Source organism: Gadus chalcogrammus, chromosome 15, assembly GCF_026213295.1.
Source record: "Gadus chalcogrammus isolate NIFS_2021 chromosome 15, NIFS_Gcha_1.0, whole genome shotgun sequence".
NCBI lineage: Eukaryota > Metazoa > Chordata > Actinopteri > Gadiformes > Gadidae > Gadus > Gadus chalcogrammus.
In genome coordinates, this window is record NC_079426.1 from 18,953,401 (window position 1) to 18,961,460 (window position 8,060).

The 8,060-nt window shown below is 39.2% G+C and overlaps 1 long non-coding RNA gene across 5 annotated transcripts; it reads left to right on the plus strand.

The window, feature by feature from the left end:
* The first annotated feature begins 347 nt into the window (after nucleotides 1-347).
* LOC130405118 (uncharacterized) lies at nucleotides 348-6,980 on the plus strand. Of its 5 annotated transcripts, none has more exons than XR_008904297.1 (6): nucleotides 348-472; nucleotides 1,741-1,832; nucleotides 2,143-2,181; nucleotides 4,525-4,605; nucleotides 4,700-5,000; nucleotides 5,877-6,980. It is a non-coding gene; the product is annotated as an uncharacterized LOC130405118 (long non-coding RNA). The 5 variants fall into 5 exon arrangements; XR_008904295.1 differs by having other exon boundaries at nucleotides 4,700-4,816; nucleotides 4,923-6,980; XR_008904296.1 differs by having other exon boundaries at nucleotides 4,700-4,816.
* The last annotated feature ends 1,080 nt before the right edge of the window (nucleotides 6,981-8,060 follow it).

The following is an 8,060-nucleotide window of genomic DNA, read 5'->3' on the forward strand; positions in this document are numbered from 1 at the left end:
TGTTAATTGAAAATTTGTTAACCACATAAACTAAATGCTTTTCATCTGTTTCCTTAACCTACCACTTTAAAGCATTACATTCTGCCAATGTTTTGGATGCATGGTTACTTGACCCAGGTTATGGAAACCTTTGATAGAGTATGGATTAATTTCAGTGAGGTTGAATGTAAGTTTTTAATCCATGTATGGTGACTTGACCAAGTTATGGATGCCTTGGATAGAATTGTTACTGTAAACAAACAAACTGTATACAAAACGTTTGATTTATGTTTCTCATCAAAACATATATCAATCATGTAGAACTCTTACAGCTTTGAGGGATGTTAAATCTATAAATTTCAGTCATTTTAAGAAGTAAGAAATAAGTTATGTTTTGTCTGGAACACTATGAACGCGTCATCAACCACGTGGTGAAGAAGAACGTTGCCATTTTGTGTTGAATGCGTGTGGACCTGGGGAGATATCTTTCAAGGTAATTCAATCTTACCAAATATGTCACTGTTAGAGTCAGTCACTCTAAAATACTAGTTTTAATTCTATTCTATTTAATGCTCGTAAGGTTGAGCAACATGTTTATGTCAAGGCATTTTTTGATAGTTTATACTAATGTGTTAAAGTTCGCTGTGGTTACTATTCGCTGGCGTTAGCTAGGCCTAAACAACTTTAATTTAGCTCATGACTCATTCACGAAATTAGGGAATAAAGCATGTTTTTCTATCGTGTGAAAGCGTAGTTGACTTTCCTTAGAACTATTAAGTTAATTGGTGTAATTCGCTGGGGGGAGGGGGAGTTACTAACTGCATGCTTAAGCAACTCAAAATGTAGGCGCATTTTTTGGGATATATTCACTATACCACGGTGGGGAAAGTCGCTGGTAATGTCTTTATTTGTTATGCTGCTATGCCTGGTAAAACGTAAAAACGTGTGAGTATATTAATTGGGCCAGTGAGAATTTTGATGGTCCTGTCTGTAGCCGAGGGCTCTGTAGGCGTCACGTACACGCGGCAATGGCAGCTAGCGATTAGCATTAGGCTAATATTAGCATCGCTGGGTAGCAAAGGCATTCATAGTTTAAGCGGTTTGGTCTTTGCCAGCTATACCTAGCCTTCCCCAGTCATTGTAACGGACTGGGTATTATGTAAGTTGTGTTACGTGTTTTCCTCTGTTAAAATAGTTTGTTTATGTCCATTTCACAGGGTTGAGTTGTTGGGATTCCAGAGAGTTGGTGGATATGTCATAGGCTGTAGGGTCGTGATTGACTGAGAACCAGGAAACGTTATCGTTGTTCTGGGGAGAGAGCTAGGCTAAAGTGCGATGCTAATATTGGCCTAATGCTAAACGCTAGCTCCTATTGCCGAGTTTTCGTGACGCCTACGGAGCCCTCGGCTATAGACAGACCGTCGCCGTTCTCACTGACCCAACAGTTTATTCGATGTAGTTGCTTTTGCGTTGGCTACAGCCCACAGTAGCCTGTGTATTAATTGGGAAATACATCGCCAGAAAACCCCAGTTCCGTCTCGTGGCATTTTTACAGAGGGACGCTACAATGTAATGTTTTCATTTCATTTTGTTGTGTTAAGAATGTATTATTTTTTAAGGTCTTGATGTCTAATTACCTTAATAGAGCCATATTAAAATGAGAAATGAGGGAGATTTTTATTTAACTGTTGTATGGAAATGTTTATTTAAGGGTAAACTTGTTCTGTAGAAACTGTTTGAATCATAAAATATTTGTTTTAGTTTTTTCTGTAGGTATAGGTAATTGGTGTTGAGACAGTTGGGTTGGGACGGGCTTCTGCTTCAAGCATTGTTCCTAAGGCTCTTTAGAAATGGTGAGTATTTAAATGCTTTATTTGATTCACTTGACTTATTTAAACTTAATAGTATTAGAATGTTGCTGTCAATTTATGAAAATTAATCTTAATATTTTGGTACTGTGTGATAACATTAGCCTGCAGTAATATACTTTCCTGTGTGATTTATTAGGTCCCTATTCAACAGTTTAAAAGCACCATGAACAATGAATTGCATAAACTACAATAAAGAGTAACTGTGAAGCATGTTGACCGATTCTTTTAGGAAAGCTATATGGATGTATTTGGTTGGCTGGCCTAACATTTTTCCCTCTTTCTCTCTTTCCAGTGATATGGCAGTGTAAGGGGTGTTCCGTTGCAGTAGCTAGTAGGTCTTTACTTCTTAATCATTATAAACTCAAGCATCCACATTTTGGGCGCACCATCCACTATCCATGTACATTTAAGACTTGGAATGCTTTAAAGGTCCCATGACATGCTATTTTATGTATTCTTTAATATAGGTATTAGTGGGCAACTAACACAGTATTCAAAGACGTTCCCTAAATTCAGCCGTGGTGCAGAGTTACAGCCACTCCGAGCCAGTCGCACATTGAGCTTCCCCCAAATGCGCTGTTTCGGTGGGCGTGTCAAGGAGGAGGGTGGGGGTGTGGCCCTGAGCAGCTTGCAGCCACCATGCGCTCTGTTTACAGTGGATGTATCGCAATGGCGAGGCGCACACCCTTTAGCCGTGTTCTGTAAATATTCTAGAACACACGGGAGTCCTGGAGCTCTATATCTAAATATTATCATATAGCCTACACAGATATCTATATCATATAATATATATTATCACGGCCAAAAGCTGTGTGAGCCGATATTATGAATCTCAAACGACCGCGTTGGGTTCTCCGACGTTCCTGGTTCTTCAACGTCCACATCAATGTGAATACACACACTGTAACGCAAGTGTTTCTTGTTGGTTCTTTGACTTGTCTTGTATTTCCACAACGAGACTGTCGTGGGGGTTATCTGAGCCATGGTTGAGAAGGAATTGGGGGAAAGGAACTTTGGTTTGACTCGCTGAAGTACATGAACTGCGACATGCCGCCGGTTGCCGCGAGGCACCATCGCCCGGCAGCGGGCAGCCGGCAGCGCGCGGTTCAGTCGACTTCAGGTTGATGTGAAAGTGGAAGAACCAGAGACGTCGCAGAACCCGACAAAGTCGTTTGTGATTCATAATATCGTCTGGAGGCGCACACAATATGTTATATGATATAGATATCTATGTATTATATGATATTATTTAGATATAGAGCTCCAGGACTGTAACGCAAGTGTTGTACACTTCCTTGTTATTTGGATAACCGTTCTGCTGTTGGTGTGATGGCGCATAACACGAATGAATGAATTGGGGGGAAGGAACTTTGGCTTTGACTCCCTCAAGAACATGAACCACGACATGGAGGAGAAAGGGATTGTTGGCGGCGAATGTCTCCCGCTTGAGCCCCGCTGAGGGACCACCGCCGGAGGCGGAGGTGCATAAGCGCTGCCCGGCAAAGATCCCTTTCTCCTCCTTGTCGTGGTTCATGGTCTTGAGGGAGTCAAAGCCAAAGTTCCTTCCCCCCAATTCATTCTCAACCTTGGCTGAGATAACCCCCAATACGAGTCTCGTTGTAGAAATACCAGAGACGAGAGTCCGACGTGATGCGCCATCACACCAACAGCAGAACGGTTATCCAAATAACAAGGAAGTGTACAACACTTGCGTTACAGTCCTGGAGCTCTATATCTAAATAATATCATATAATACATAGATATCTATATCATATAACATATTGTGTGCGCCTCCAGACGATATTATGAATCACAAACGACTTTGTCGGGTTCTGCGACGTCTCTGGTTCTTCCACTTTCACATCAACCTGAAGTCGACTGAACCGCGCGCTGCCGGCTGCCCGCTGCCGGGCGATGGTGCCTCGCGGCAACCGGCGGCATGTCGCAGTTCATGTACTTCAGCGAGTCAAACCAAAGTTCCTTTCCCCCAATTCCTTCTCAACCATGGCTCAGATAACCCCCACGACAGTCTCGTTGTGGAAATACAAGACACGTCAAAGAACCGACAAGAAACACTTGCGTTACAGTGTGTGTATTCACACACACACATGTGGCGCTCGCACGGTCGAGTCTCATTGGCGGGCCAACGTCTCTGGGCGGGCCAGGCAGAGTAAGGGGAGGAGCTGAGATTCCTCATGACGTCATGAGCACAGATTTCCAAATCAGCGCGCTTGAGCCTCCGTTTTTTCTAAGGCGAGCAGAACAGCTAGTGCTCGTTTTACACCAAACGCAAGTTTTAGCCACTGGGGGACCATAGGCAGGCTAGGGGAACTCATATTTATGTTAGAAAACCTCATAAATTGAGATTTTCATGTCATGGGACCTTTAATTGTACACCAAAGTAGAGTTCATTCAACACAAGTTAGTCTGACTCAAAAAGAGTTGGTTACTTTCAGCTGTCACTTATGTAGATGCAAATTTCTATCTAATGAAAGGGAATACTTTATTAATATCAACATACATCTGAGGAGAAATGAAATTGTCTCTGACATGTTTGTTGGCTGTACTTTTCAAACCAATATTTATGGAACGTTTATGTCTCATAAGAGAGAGCGACACACACCTCATAACCTAATTGATTTTATTCCTGGTATTGTGTTAACGACTACATTAGCATCACCATCATTACATGATTCTTCAGCTGATTGCCAGGATGAGGAGTTTGTGGAAGAGGAAGTTTCTGTTGCACCCCTAGGTTTGGAAGACCAATACAGACCAATTTATATATTTTAAATATAAGATCATTAGAAAATAAAGTAATCTAATGATTGTCTTATTTTTATTTTCAGATAAATGCAGAATTTAAGCGCATTACCACCATGTCCAATGTCCAATCCAGATTTCTGACACAAACTTCTAAAGCTGTTCGAAAAACGAGGAGGACACGAGGAGCCCCCATGACTCAAGTAAGAATGAATTTTTGGGAAATAAAATACTGAATTTATAGAGAAATTTGATAGAGGAAAAAGGATTCCAAACAAATGTCTTTCTCTTCTAATCTACATGACCTAGGAAGATTACGTTGATGCAGGGCGGGAATGTGTTCTCAAGTGGCTGTGTGTGTACCTCAACGAAGACCCAGCAAATCTTGTCAGGGAGTTCGTGGAGTTATTTTACCGATTTTGATATTTTTTTGAATACCAAAAAGCGTAGTTAAAGGGGACCTATTATGCTTTTTCGACTTTTATGACCTATAAACGTTGTTATGATTGATAGTCATGTTTAACCATACTTCTCCGCCCCCCTCCTGCCAACCCAACTCCGTTGTGATTGGTTACCTTCCTTGAAGCGCGCGCAGGCAGATTTGACCAGGCATATGGGGGCATGGCAGGCGTGCCTCTACGTAGATGATTTCCCGGAAATGAAGGCTGTGAATCGCAAACGTTGTGAATCGCAAACGTTGTCCCGAGTGTTTAGCGCTCTGCACAGCCACCCCAGACTGTCAGCAGGGAATACGTCGAAATGCATGTACGTCATTATTTGACACTTGAGTATGGTTAAACATGACTATCAATCATTATAACAACGTTCATAGGTCATAAAAGTCGAAAAAGCATAATGGGTCCCCTTTAATGAAATAGATCTAGGCTACTGTACTGATGCAAATTACGCAACACACTTCCGTTGTGTTTAGTAACATTTATATTGGTTGCTCGACCTTAAGGTCTGGTTAGTTTAATTTTTGCTTCCATTACATGACACACAGGTGAGTGCTTTATCCAAGTTAAAACTTGACTATAAAATGAACCCTCTCGTGTTTTATCGGCACAACACTATATAGGCATTTTAATTTGAAAGATGTACAGTCTGCATTTAAGTTTAACAAAGAGAAAAGGAGAGGCTCACAGACTAGCTTAAATTATTTAAAATGAAAAAATCTTTTAAATAGCACTTTCATTATAATTCCATTGTAAATATGATTTTTGTTTTTTCTGACTCCGATTTATTTGTGATTTCACTGTTCAGGCAGAGGACGAAGCCGCCATCAAAGAATCGATTGAGGACACCACGGTGGGAATATTTGTCGTGAAAAATGATGCAACCAATTGGTCCAGAGGACGTGGGGATTGTCCTGGAAGGCCTGCAGATAATGCAAGGACTTGACAACACTGCATTAGCTGCTGCCATATTGTTTGGCCTAATGTATGTATTGAACCTCAACTACCCTCCTGAGCTAAAGAACACGTTTGAAGTGCGCCAAAAAGTTGTGATGGAGCTGGACGGCACCACGCTCTCAAAGAAAGCCCAAGTTCTCAAAAACAGACTATGAGTGAGCTGTTGTCCTAACCCTGCTCATTGACTTGATTCTGGACTGTACACATGCAACTTTGCGGTTCTTTGTTCTTGTTCTTGCAGTATTTACATACAGCATGTCTACTGTATTATCAAATGAATGTTTTCTCTGGAGCTCATGCGTTCCCAAAATGTGACTCGGATTTGCTGTTTTCTCTTAAAGTAATAGAGCTGCTGAATGAGCAGTTGCCATGGACTATGTTTGCTCTGTGAATGCACTTGTCTTTTGACATGCACTCATGCAGCTTTAGTTTTTCCTGTATTCTTTTGGCAGTATTTAGATTTTTGGAAGAATTACATTTTTCGTAGTATTAATGATGTTTGTCTAGGTCTACTCATTGTTTGTTGTGCGGTGATTCATTCAAAACACTGGCAGTACTTTTTTATTTTATTATTTAATTAGAATTTTATGCAAAGTAAAAAAAAACATAATGCAACCTAACATGTTTTGGGATTTCAGTGTTAAAAATGTCTAGTGTTTTCCAAAAATGTCCAAACTATTGCTATTTGAAGGTGGAGTCAGCGATTAAGGGGAATTCTTGTCGTCAAAATCAGTGAATATCTCATGATGCACTACCTGTCCGTACTTATGTGCTATAAATCCTTTGTTAGTTCTCAGCCTCTGTAAACCAAGGACCTATGGACATGCAATTTGTAGGCAGGACAAGCACTCTCCAGAGTCAGCTCTAAGTTACACATGCCTAACACTGGCTGTGCTATTTTATTTTATTTTCATTTTAATCGAGCAAAGTAATGGGATTTCAGTGTTAAATGTTGTATTGGGATTTCAGTGTTAAATGTAGTATTTGAAAGAAATGCAATAGAAAGTTGGTTATTTGTGCCTTATTTAGTCTCATACTTACTTGAGCAGTAAGTATGAGACTAAACATTTAGTCTCATACTTTTAAAAAATATTTTTTACATGTTTTGAAAGATGAATCACATTATTTTCTGTCCATATACTGTTATATTACATCAAATATAAATTATTTTACAACCTTTTTCCATTAAAAACCAGCTAAGAACAGCAAATTTCTGTCTATTTAATCAGTATTATTCGTAATACAACATTTATTTACCATATTTCTAGGTAATTTCATCGTTTTAAAATGTGAATGTTTCTAATTAAACATTAAAAACAACATAAAAATAAGGCAAAATCTTGTTAAAATTACAACTTTAAAATGTGAATGTTTCTAATTAAACATTAAAAACCACATGAAAATAAGGCAAAATCTTGTTAAAATTACAACTTTAAACCGTTTTATAATGTGAATGTTTCTAATTAAACATTAAAAACAACATGGAAATAAGGCAAAATCTTGTTAAAATTACAACTTTAAACTGTATTTTAATTATGGAAATTAACCGTATTTTTACGAGAAAGAAATTATCTGTTATTTCACAGTATTTTTCTGGCACCCCAGCTGCCAGAATATTACCGTTTTTTTACGTTGTTTTTTTTTACAGTGAAGTTCTTAGATGATGTAATCTATAGAACAAGGTTGAGGTAGGTGATTGGTCAAGACTGGAGTGTGCGGTCACTGATTGAACACACAAATTGCCATTTCCATTGCATCAGGTAAATTTGCAGGTTTGGTTTCCAACTCTGTTATTAACATGAATTGCAAACACACAGCGAAGTCACAACACCCATTGTAGGACACATTTACATAAATCATTTGCAAAAAACATTCACTTTACGTTGTATTTTGAACAGATTAAAAATCGTGTGATTAATTTTCAATTAATTTTGATTAAGTATGGACAATCGTGATTAATCGCAATCAATTATTAGAATTGCTTGGAAGCCCTAGTTTAGAAATGTTGGTGGTGATTAAGGGAGTACATACTAGA